The following is a 12,943-nucleotide window of genomic DNA, read 5'->3' on the forward strand; positions in this document are numbered from 1 at the left end:
AGGTGTGTTGGACACCACGCATGCACATTTTTTTCCTAATGTCTGACTCCTGAGCTCGTTGGTTCAGAATCTGTCTCTGGTTGCAGGCAATACGGTATTTTTGAAGTTAACCATCCCTCTCCTAATATTGCAGCTCCACTGAAAAACATCCTACACTGAAGGGGAAAGGGAAGGCAGAACAGAAAAAAACTCCACAGCTCTCACACACACTAAGCCATCGTGAATATTTTGCACCCTAACGCATGTAATGTAATAACCCTTAAGTTCACTTGCATACTAAAATAGTTCAGTGAAACCATGAAGTTGTGTGAGTCATTTAAAAGAACATACCATTGATTTTCAGTGAATACATAAGATAAAGGGCAGTAAATACCAACTTTTACCCTTATACACAGGATAAACCGGTCCTTAACCATGTTGCTTATTATCATTAGGCAGTTCTAAATGCCTCAGACAATTCTCAAGAATGTTTTCTTCCTCTTTCCAAGGAGGGATAAAGACCAGTCTCTTAAATAGCAGGCTTACAAGTGCAAATGCTAGTGACATATCTTTCCAAGTGGTGGCAATTAGCAGTATCACAGTGGAGCACCCTAGGTAGACGTGCCTTCTTTCTTCAGTCACTGGGCATCTGGAAATTCCAGGCAAGTTGCTAGCTACAAGTAAGCAGATCAACCACATTTTAAGCGTTGTACCTGCACAGCATGTACTATGAGAAAGGGCACGCAGGGCTGTTAAGCTTTCTTACATATACACAAACAGACTATATGCATATGGACGCACTTGTGCTTCGGGAATACGGAAGTCTTAACAAATAAGAGAAAGCAGTGTTATTAACGATACTATTAAGAAAGCAGTAGTATTAAGCTTGCATCCTCACTTCTGCAGGTCTACTCTTCCGCCACACAAGCAAAAACTATTATTGGAATAAATAACAGACAAGCTTCTTGGCCCAGACCACAATGCATCTGCATGGGCAAAGTAATCTCATTTTGACCTTAGCAACCAGAGCTGTTCAGAGACGCGCGTAGCGATTAAGTATCTGGTAAAAGGAAAAACAACTTCATGTAGCAGCATCAGAAGGGCACTGAAACTGCTCTCTATTCTTCCACATTCCATTCAGTAGTGTTCATTGGTTCCAGGTCCAACAGCAAAACATATTAATGGAGTAACTGTAGTCTCAGCTCCTGGAAACTATTTTCAGAAAATTTTCACCTTTATATAGGGAAAAAATTCCTAAAGGCTCCAGAGCTCAGAGCTGACCTGCTAACACTTCAGTGTCTGCATTCTTGTCCTCCACAGGTTACTTAAATCAACAGATTCAAGTCAACAGTTCAGACACTGTGGAGAGGAGAAGACAACTCTGAGAGGGTAACTAGCATGAACTGCAGAAATATTAGTTCAATTTATTATATTGTTCTTTAGTACTTATGAACACCAGCATGTCAAGAACACACTTGGAGCCAATTCTGTTTCTTCTCTGACAGAGAAATCTGCCTAATGGATCAAGCATCACCTAGTAACATATTTGATATTGTATGCCTAGTCTGTGTCATATGGGACCACAAATCTGAGCCATGTGAAGTTACAACCAAACAAGTTGTGCACCTACATTCTCCACAGCTTCGTTCAAAACAGGAAACAGTGTAAAGCAAATGATCAATTCTATTCTATTCACTGCTGCAGGATTGCCAAAGCACAACTTCCCTCCTAGTTGGGCTCAGCACCTTCATCTTGCTGAAACTACTGCAGGGACATGTATTCGGACCTTCTCATGTCAGGCCAAGGTCTTGAAAATGGGATGTGAGTGTGGTGGGATTGAGGGAGTAAGAAAACAAAGTTAAATATTCTCACAGTCCCTGGAAGACAGAGAGCACTTACACATTCACAAACAGCACCTAGTTAAGAACAAATAAGAAACTCTTTTGGAGTACAGGGCTGGAATTCAAAGATCTTGGTAGGTCTGAAAAATAGTTACAGGTGTTATACTTGGAGAGGGGAGAATGGACCAGAGGAGGAGATGAACAAAGTATAAGCTTGCAAACAATAGCTCCACAGCAGGACTGTAGACAAGGATGTGGTCTATCATAATCCCCAGAAAAATACCACATTTCCTGGTGTGATGTTATTACACAGAAGGGAAAATTACATTCTTGAATGTATTTGTCACCGGAAGCATTACAAAAGGTGACTATTCTGTTCTGCTTGCCTGATGACTTGTTAGTTGGAATGCTGTCACCCAAATTTGAATGCTTCTTTTGGAAGGGGGCAAGTTAACCAAGGAAAGTCTGCACTAATCTGCAGGTCAGGTGTTTCTGGGTTGGTTGTGGATTGAGGTTTCTCATATTTGGGGGGTTTTTTTGTTTGTTTGTGGGGGTTTTGTTCGTTTCAAATTGATTTGATTTTTTAAGCATGTCACTGATCTCTTCCAAATGGGACCTGTCTAAAGCATGATGTGTTTATAGACAAGACAGTAACTTTTAAGCCCACATGGACAAAAACAGGGGGAAAAAAATCCAAAAAACCATAAAACACATCAAAAACCCCCAGCCTCTTATTGCAAACTTGATAACACGAGAAGACACAATAATTGCTAGAGTGGTAAGACATTAGGATACTATATAACCACCTCCATGCAGCCTTACGACAACACAGGTTCAAGTCCTCTCTGGTGCTACATTTTTATGATTTAGAGGAACTTCAAGAAGCTAAAACAAGAAGGCAAATGACAGACCCACCGTTTACCTTCTGCGGGAAGGAGAATCTGTCTACTATGAGAGTGGGAAAGCGATGTACAGCAAAACACCGAAGAAAGCCTTTCACATGCTCCTCCCCTGCTCCCATGACAGCAGCTTTTGCACACTACCTGCCCAACACCTTGCATTTCAGAGAGGGCAGCAGCAGCACAGGGTAGCAGTCATGAGCCTCGCCTTGCACACTGCAGAACATAGTGTGCTGACAAGGAAGAAAACAGCCTCATCAGTTCACAAAACATGAATAGGGGATAGCCTCATTGGCATTCCCTTGGCTGACAAGGCAAGCTCATTGCACCCATTTGACTGACCCAGTTTGTCAGCATGCCGTGTTAAATCAAAAAGACCCGGCTGTGAACTGAAAGATGAATTCCATTTCAGCTCTCATTGTGTTAAACATTGCTTCCTCATTGCAAATAAATGGGAACATTAAGTCACGTTCCAATGGAATTCCTCCAAGTCTAAGAAGCAGTTAGGTATTGCTACATTTGCAGCACGTAAAATTAGAGCTGAGTAGGCTGGTCTTTGTTCCTTAAAACCTTGCTCACCTTCCCAGGAGAGGGACAAATACCACTGAGGGTAAATACAGTTGTAAATAATAATCTATAAGCTAGTAGTTACCTTAAAATTGTCCAGCATGATTGTTAGCCTTAACTACTAGTCAACTTTAAAGCAACAGCTCATACAACCATATTTTTTGGGGATACTAATCCTCAGTATTTAAAGAGCAATAACTATATCAGCTATACTTAACTGAAATTTTTTAAGTTTACTCAAGGCAATAGCAGCCCAAGTATTTGCTGCTCTCATGTATAGTGAAAGAGATTTACAACATCTTCCATAGCAGTTTTTCTGAAGAGAAATAAAGTACTTTGAGGGGAAGCCAAGAATATTTTTTAAATGAAATCTGAAAGCTATCTCCTGGATTAAGTGGAGTGGGGGGACTGATATGGGCAGGAAAACCTTGAATACCCAGATCTGGGGAGTCATCCAGAAATTCCAGTTTTCACAAAGCGGGTTGAATTTTCAGAATAAACATCCCCCTCCCTGCTGGCACACACAAAGAGGTCACAAGAAACCCAAAAGAAGAGTTTGGTTTTGCAGCCAGGTCACTTTACTCTTCTTTGTAAGATAGCATGAAACCTTCCTTATAATTAAACATGAAGATAATACTAGAATGCAAATTCAAACTTTTTTTATGTTTAAATGTGCAGAAGATGCCATACTAAATTACATGCCTATCTCAGTTCCCTTAATGAAAGCCTGATATCTCTTCTGTCAGCATGTAATAACTGCATAGTAGGCATCTGTGTGAAAAGTCAAGAAGCAGCCATGGCTGTAATTCAGTTTGTTATCTTAGGTCAAGCAATAATGCTCTGCATGTTAGAAGATCATGAATATTTCATGCAGGTGTGGCTAGCACAGGTGACACTGCATCTATGACAGCCCTGGCTCCTCAACGTCTAGGCCACAGTCAGACTTCAGCATTCTCCAGCTCTGGTCAGCTCTGTACAGTTAACAGTAGTTGCTCAGTTAAACAGTAAAACCAAGCGAGTACTCTTGACAGAGAAAAATCTTCACCCACTTAAGTTTCTCCCAACTTAAGTTCCTTCCTAACAAGCAAGATGCACTATTCTGTCTAGAGTTCAGAAGAAGCTGAAAAACTGACAGAGGCCTTATAAAAATTTTTAAATTCACATTTTTTTTAAAGGTAAAATTACCTAGGGACAGCCCTATGTTCTGGCAAGACAAAGCAATGCAGTGTAAGTCTGAAAGGCCCCAGGATATTGCCCTTGAACAAAGCCCCATCCTCTTTGTGAGCCCAGATGTTATTCATGCAAAACACTTGCCCTCACTCTACATGAGATGTAAGAATGGTTTACTTTGAACCCAGAGGATGCTAGGAAGAAGCAGCAGTATTTACGATGTTTCATTGAAATACATTAAGATTCACTTTAAAGACTCTCTGATATTGCATAATGCTGCTGGTACTCTATTAGCATTTTCAGAATATATGTGCACAAGCAGGAGTTGTTCTTTAGAGGAGGAACCCACAGCTAGTGACAACAGGCTCAACGTAGCACCACTGCCTGGATGTGCCATTTGCCCTCAATGGATGTTAGGATGGATTTAGGAACACAGACTGCAGCAACAATAGGTCCTTTGTACATAAAGGATAAATACAGGGGGAAGCTAGAGGCCACTGGATCAAACTCCTTCATACACAGCCTGTTTTATCATGACAGCTGTTGCATCTAATTAAACATAATGAAGTTGCAAGACTAAGGTTTTACACATGAAGTTTAAAGCAAGCCCCACAACCAATCCACAAATAAGGTTTATCTCAAGATGTTGCTCAGAATCCAGAATGAATCAGATCTTTTGCTGTCTTCCATCAGAAACAACAGCATGGGGCCAAGTGCAGATAATACAGAGGTTTGAGATCTCAAATTTTAATATAATTTCAGAGCCTTCTAAATGATTTAACATCTCTAATATTCACACATCAGCTACTAAGGTAATCCCCTCAAGGGAAAATAAAAACCAACTTGAATGTCTTATAGTCTTGATCCAAAACACAAACATCATTTCCTATCTCTGCTTGGCTTTTTCACTTGGAAGCGAGAGGCATACAACAATTTCTGCAAAAGCTGAACTCCACAGTACCAAGTCACAACAAGCAGGGGCAGGGTCTGAAGGCATGAATAATGCAAATAAAAGCTATAATAACCTCAGAGCTTTCCCTGAATCCAAGCACCAGTACTGGTGTCTTTTATTCCAATGCTTATGCAGAGATGTGTTCTAGAGGACAATGTGCATGGAAAACCCTAAGCCATTACAAAGAGCCAAATGTCTGATGGCTACTCACCTGGAGCCCAGGCAACAACACACTGTCAGCACACAGCACTCAACACTTTCAATAGATCCTGTATGAACAGTCCTAGCACAAGGCTGTTCTTCTGGGGTGGAAGAGCAGCACGTTACATTGGAGCAGGGTGGGCTGTCTGAACACAAAGAACATCTATGACTTACTCTTTCACAGGACTATGACCTGAGACTTTAAGGCATACAACATACAACTGTTGAAGAAATGTTCTCAATAACCATACTCTTTACCAATGGAGACATTACAGGATGCAAAGCAGTATTTTCATCAGGTGTGATCTGGAAGAAGCTCAAGGATGTTCAAATAATTACCATGCAAGCATCGACTAAGCTAACTAGGACTTCTCAGTTTGGAAGAAAATTAACTGAGGTTAGGACATAGAAGCATATGAATTCATGAGTTCCACAAACAGGGTAGAGAAGGAATGTATATTCATTGCTCTACCAACAGAATAACTACAGGGCATCAACCCCATGAACAAGAAAAAAACCTAAAATCAAATAGCACTCTAGCAAGGAGTTTTGTAGATAACTTTCCAAACAACGTGAAGGTTATCTAGGACAGCCTTTGTTAAAGCATACTGTGAATGCTGGAGTTCACATGGTTTCAAGGGGAGACTGGACAAGTTCACAGAAATCCATTTAGTAACTCATTATATAGGACCTTTCAACCTCCAATACTTCAGAGGAAAGCAATAGTGCGTATCTTTGAAATACTCTTCCTCAGGCATCAGCTTTTGGCCAACATCAGAGGTGTAATACTAGGCTACAAGGGCTTTCTGCCTGACCTACAAGGGCAGCCATGTTCTTATAAACATCAAAGCGCAGAAGGAAAATGAACTCCACTTACTCAAGGAGAAATAGCAGTGTAACAAGTCACACAAGGCCCGGTAATGATGTATGTTCTTTTTGCATTCTAGGTACAAATCCATTTGTCAGAGAGGGATTTTTTTGGTTTGATATCCCACCCTTCTGTTTCACCTAATCCAGATCAGCCTCTTTCATTTTACCTCATGGACTTCAGTGGAGCATACCACATGGCATTTGTGAAATTTATGAGTGGGATTATGTGATGTGATCACCTCTGATAGTTTGATAACCTGATCTATGTGAAATACACTACAGTGCTTCCACTTCCCAATGAGGTATTTCAAACAGTATGCAACAGGTACTATTTGCTCCCAGATAAAAGTAGGGCATCGCAAGTCCTGGAATGTCACCTACGCACCAGGATATTGCTCTTGAGAAGTTACAGATCATAAAGGAAAAGCAATTGCAAGGATCAGCAAAATATCCCTTCCTAGCCCCCAAAATAGTTTAAGGGCTTCTGAGATGCAACTCTTCACAGGCCCCTCAACCTAGAAGTGTGACGGCAAACAAATATACCCCAGTGGTTCCCAAAGTCCCTGAGCATAGTGGGGGTAGAAAAAGTACTTTTCAAGAGTTTGCCTGCACAGTTGTGTCAGTTGTTAAGGAGGAAAAACTATTCTCTCCCACACTGAGATCACCTAATATCAATTACGCAAATCCATGGACCAATTAACACCACTGTGCACAATCGCTTATCTCTACAAAAACAAAAAGTTAAGCAAGCTAAGTGTATTCAAACTAGGTATTAAAGAATAACTTTAGCTCCCTCAAATAACTCTGAAGCCCAGATCTTACAGTACAGATTTTGAAGTCACCTACTGGGTTACACACAGGCTACATTCAGGTGCCTGGGTACAAAGGGCGAAATTCTTTAATCCCTAATTCTTCAGGTAGCAGGCAGCTCACAGAGCTGCTCCTTGCATCTGCAGAGCAGTGGTCTCTTGGTAGAACTGAGCTGCTCTAGGGCCATTTCATAACCCTGCTCAAATTCGTCAATTGGACTGCCATCCACTCACACCCCCAGAAAATCCTTTTCTCACACACATTTCACACCGAGGTTAGAACACAGACATTTTCATGCAAGAACAAGGGAGGAAGAGATGGTGATAGTGACACTTGAGTTTTACACAACAGTTACAGCACTTGTTCGTGACAGAGAGGGAGAACTAAATGCACACAAACCCTCTCTCAAACAGGGCAATCCCACACTCCCTTCCCAAAGGTAGCAGAAGGCTACAGGCCTTGTATAGGGGTGCCAGTACCTCTTCTACTGAGCCTACACAGCAGGTAGCCGAACACAATTCCGTGGTCTTCAAGCAACAGTTTCTCTTGCTTACTCGACTAGAAGTCCTGCACATTAATTCTTAGACTCTGGATTTCTACTTTAATTGACGGCTGTTAGTATCAGGTGCTCATCAGCCCCAGCTGAGCACATGGCTGCTACTCACACTCTCTCACAGAATGAGAGGAGCTACAGGGAAGGCAGGTAAATTTCCCCCACAATGAAGAAGAAACTAGAAAGGAAACAAAACCTGGATCTGAACAGATGAGCAATATGGAGGCAATATGGTTAGCTTGTTACACTGAGCTACGCCTTGTTTCCAGCCTCATGTAGCAACAATTTTCGCCTCTCCTAGGGGGAAGGATCTCGTACGCTGTTCCGTAAAAGCCAGAGATTTCTGTTGCTTCTGCAAAGAGGGTACTTCTTGGCTTACAGGCTAAATGTTATGCGTGGCAGAAACCAGGCTTCAAAGCAAGCACACAAAGCAACGCAGCTAAAGTACATTACTTAACACAGTGTGTAGTGTGGTTCAGTGATCTTGGGCAGCATTGCCTTCCATCAAGGTCAATCGAGTGATTATGGGATTTACAGTGCGCAAAAAGCTCTTTGGGCACAGTGTGCCAAACAAGAACTACACTGATGTGGGAATCTTCAGTGGTCATCAAGAAGTCTTATTCTCAAAAAGTCCTGACATAACTACGGCTTTTTTCAGGGACAGAGGAAGATGCTCATGTGGGTGGAGGGAGGGAGCAGAACAGGAAGGCTTATCTTCCCCCTTTGCCCTTTAAGAAGGCTAAGAAATTCTTTAAGTAGTGACTAACATAACACTTAACACCCTTGATTTCTGTGCAGCAGCTAACACCCCAGAACAAACAGCCCTCGGAAATGCTTACTCAGATCATGCAGTAAATAAGGGTTTTGGCAAAACTGTGAACTCATTCTTTTAAAAGTTTAGTCATCTGTCAACTACTCCCTAAATTTACTACTCAGAATCCTCCACCTTTCTTTTGCAGCAGTGAGTGGGAGTTCTTACATTTGGCAAATGGAAGCTTCCTTAGGTTTCCATTTAGCACCAAAGTGAGCATACATCTCTTGGCATTAAGTACACCACACACTGTATCACCAATGTACTGCAATTCATGCTTACAAGGGTAATATTTTATTCTTGACTAAATCTATAGCTGTCCATAAGTTAAGAGTATTTTAATTAATTATGAGCACTTAAGGATATGAAAAGTATTTTTACTTCAGTCCAGTTATAGCAATCTGCTGTGAAGAGCACTAAGATCAAACCACTAGATGTAGTTAGAAGACACAGTCAAGAATAAATTGGGAACAATTATTAATTGTTTATATTTAGAAATAAATTCCTGTCACTACACTTATATATTTTTTAGGCTGACTTATTGAAAACTTGTTGAATTTTAATGTCATATCTGCTCACAGACAGATAAAGGTTTGGCAGAAGGCTTGCACGCTGCCTTGAAGTTCTTTTTTCAGAATACATGCATATTCAACATCAAATAGGTATGGAGGGCTTGTCTAACCACTTCATGCCTAGCACACACTAGCACATGATTAACAACACAGTTGGGAAAACCCTTTTGAGACATCAGTGCCAGTTCCCCACTCCTACAGGCAGCAGCATTAAACTGTGCCCTTGTCAAATTTTATCTTAAGGGATGTTAGGTCTTGGAATAGTCTTTGAATATGATCAACAAGGAAGGAGAAAAAAAATCTTACCCACCCACAAAAAAAACCACCACACACACTTAACTGCTTTAAGGTTTTAAAGTCCCTTAAATCACAAATTCCACTTAAAGCAATTCTTCCTCCTCTTTGGCATTTGAACCCCTTGCATTTTACACAGGTGAAGGAAGAGGTAACTCCTTGAATTCTACCAGGCTAAACTAGCTAAGTACCCTGTTACCGTGAGAGGCTTTCTGCCTCTGATCATCCTAAAACCCTTCCCTAGGTTCTGCTTTGAATTTTTCTCTCCTGGACACAGACAAGTGTAACCTACATTCAAGGAAAGATCTCACTAGTGCATTCTATTAATGCTTTCTGCTAGAGACACCCTATGCATTGCAGATGACAGGGACAATAGAACAGTCATTCTACCACTGACTAATCCATCTCCTTCTACGCTATTTAGTGAGGGACCTTCTTTCCCCACCCCTCCAAGTTTAACTGTTGCAGTGGGACTTTATTACCCTGTCCTTCAATCGCCTTTACATATTGGCCCTCTGCATCAATAACACCTCCCCCTCAACAGCATGGCATTACCAGATTTCATTACTATGCTCTGCTTTCTGAACACAGGCCCTTAATAAAAGTGTTAAAAAAAAAAGGTGCCTCAGATTATTCACTTATATTTTGTCTTTAGCACCAGAAGGTGTTAGACTGCATTTACTGCTGTCTTCTCTTAATGCAGTTTTATATACATGCATACAAGTATTAAAAGTTCTTGTGTGACACTACATCAATCAAATGCTCTGCTGCAAAGCTCACTCAATTTCTTGTGAAGTTTTAAGTTTTTTTTCCCCCAAGAGGAAACAAAACAAAAACAAACAAAAAAAATAGGAAAAAAAAAAAGAAAAAATCCACCCTCAATAAAGTAATCAAGAATGCTCAGAGGTCAGATCAAATTAACAGCTCTATAGACCAGAGATCACATTTCCTCCTCCTTCGGTAAGTACTGTTCATTAGCCCGCAGCCATGCTGTTCTAACCACAATTTATTGGATTGGTTTGTTTTACAAAAGGATATATTTCACTTAAAACACCATCCATTCAATGAGTCAAACAGAAATAAACTAGCACCACGAATCTAGGAAAAATGCAGAGAGCACACAGACACTCCAGTAATGAAAAGATGCAAGGCTGAGCAAATAAGTTTATTCAGCATTTCACTTGTTTCCCGATAACATTGCAAGATTTGGATTAGACAGCATTCTTTGCATTTCCTTACATAATAATTCACTACCTGTAAAATCTATTGAACCTCTGTGCAGACTAGGTGGAAATCACGTATCTGAACTGCTCATGAACTCCTAGCCATAAACCCTTATGAAGTGGGTACAAGTTATATATTTACAGCTTATCTTGGAGAGATTTTGTTACTTTGTAACTGTTACACATGGCACAATGTCTGTGTTAAATTATATATTAACATGTGTCTATATTAACAAATATACTCATTTCAGAATTATTTTCAGGACTGTTACTAAAATTTATGCATCAGATACAACTAATTGTGATCAAATGTTACCGCAGAGTTGGGAATGCAGCTGGCCTTCTGGCACTTCACTTTGGTATATAATTAAAATATAAAATCACTATCGTTCTAGTGTTAATGGACTTACTATTTGTTTATGGTGAAATAATAACTTACAAACATGACCCGTAAGCTCTGTGTGTGCATGTATAATTTTTGTTAAAAAAAATAGTTTCATATAAAGGTTTAGCCTAGTGGGTTGGGGGGGGGGGGGAGCAGAGGGGAGGAGGTGTTGCCAAAATTCTGCTTTCTGTCATCTAAACCTTTACTTGTAAACAACTGATGACCAGTGTGTCAGACTTCACACACAGCAGCATGAAGTCTGCCAAGCAACATCTTATTTACGTATGCCATGCAGGCAAGACACATGCAAACAAGCACAGGTAATAAATATTTAGCACCTATGTCAAATACCCATCAAAAACTAAAACTGGTTCCCAAGAGGTCATGCTATCATTCCTCACACATGCCAAAGGCTGTTGTCACATTTGTCCTGAGCACAGTTCTGTCTCTGGAGTGACAGCTTTACATCCTCTCTCCATGCAAACTGACACAAATCCTATTTAGCTGTATTAAGATCAAATGAGCTGAGTTGGGAAGCATCCAAATCCAGTCTCAGTCTGAAGCAGTCAGACCAAACAGTGTTTTACTAAAATAACCTCTACAAAATTCCTCTTTTTCGTTTACAGTACGGTATCAGTTAGCCCTACTGAACAACAGATTAAACAATAATAAAAAACCCCTTATATTGCGCAAACTATTGACACAGTCTTGTCCATAAATCCCAGCCAGTAGGTCACGTCTCAGAAATCATTAGACTACCATTGCCTTCCCCAGTGGAAGGTGATCTACACCATCCACCTTTGTTATTCAGTGGCTAGTCAGCCAAGACACAAAGAAAAATCACCATCTATGAGGGAATACAAATAAAGCCATGCCAAGCAAAAAGATAAACACAGCTGTATTATTTTTTTAAGAGATTAAAGAGTTTTTCTACACCTATCCACGGCTTCCAGTGCGACTTAGTCCTAAACCAGGATTTCAGATTATTCTAACCAGGATATTTCGAGAAAGCACTCTGTAATTAGCAAACAACTAATAAGGTAGAGAGAGATTATTCACACACAACCTTTTATATCAATGCTTTGTAAATTATGTATTTGCTTCCCCAGTTACAGAAGGGTCCTTTCAGTATGCATTATTATATGCAGCAATATATCACCTCCTACTGATGAAATACAGGGAGACTGAAGATTTTTCAGTTCTCAGAAGGACTGAACACCATTTGGTGTGGGGTTTTTTTTGTAGGTTTACAGAAACTGCAATGTAAGTTAACCTAAGGACTTTAGGGAAAAAAAGAAAAAAAAAGAGAAAAAAAAAAAGTTCAACTAACTTCAGTGTTACAGTGGTAAACCATGAATTGCTTATTACCTCAAAGATAAGCTTGTTTACTCTTATTTCATATTTCATTTATGTGAGCTCATACATAAGTCTTTCACTGCATTGCATTTTAAGAAATATTGCCTCTACTGAAAACAGATAGTGATAGTAAGAACAATCTGCTCTGATTATGCTCTTCAAAGTTCAAAAGTGCGTCTGGTCCAATGACTGCTCAAAGCTCCGCGTTAGGCAGTTGGTTCCCCAAGGGAGTTATCGTTTCTAACTGGCACAGTAGCAGCAGACTTTAAAATAAAACAAGCAAAAAACGTCTAGAAGGCCGGAGGGGGGAGGCGGCGAGCAGGTGGTGGTGTCAACAGAAAGAAGGGGCAACGAAAAAGACAAGTCCGTACAATAAAAAAAAGGGGGGGGAAGAGAGAAACAGACATAAAAGAAGAAATAGATATTTGACAATGACTGGTAGAGACCTCTGTGAAGAACT

This window comes from Manacus vitellinus, unplaced genomic scaffold (assembly GCF_001715985.3).
Source record: "Manacus vitellinus isolate BGI_N305 unplaced genomic scaffold, ASM171598v3 scaffold_4_pilon, whole genome shotgun sequence".
Classification (NCBI taxonomy): Eukaryota; Metazoa; Chordata; class Aves; order Passeriformes; family Pipridae; genus Manacus; species Manacus vitellinus.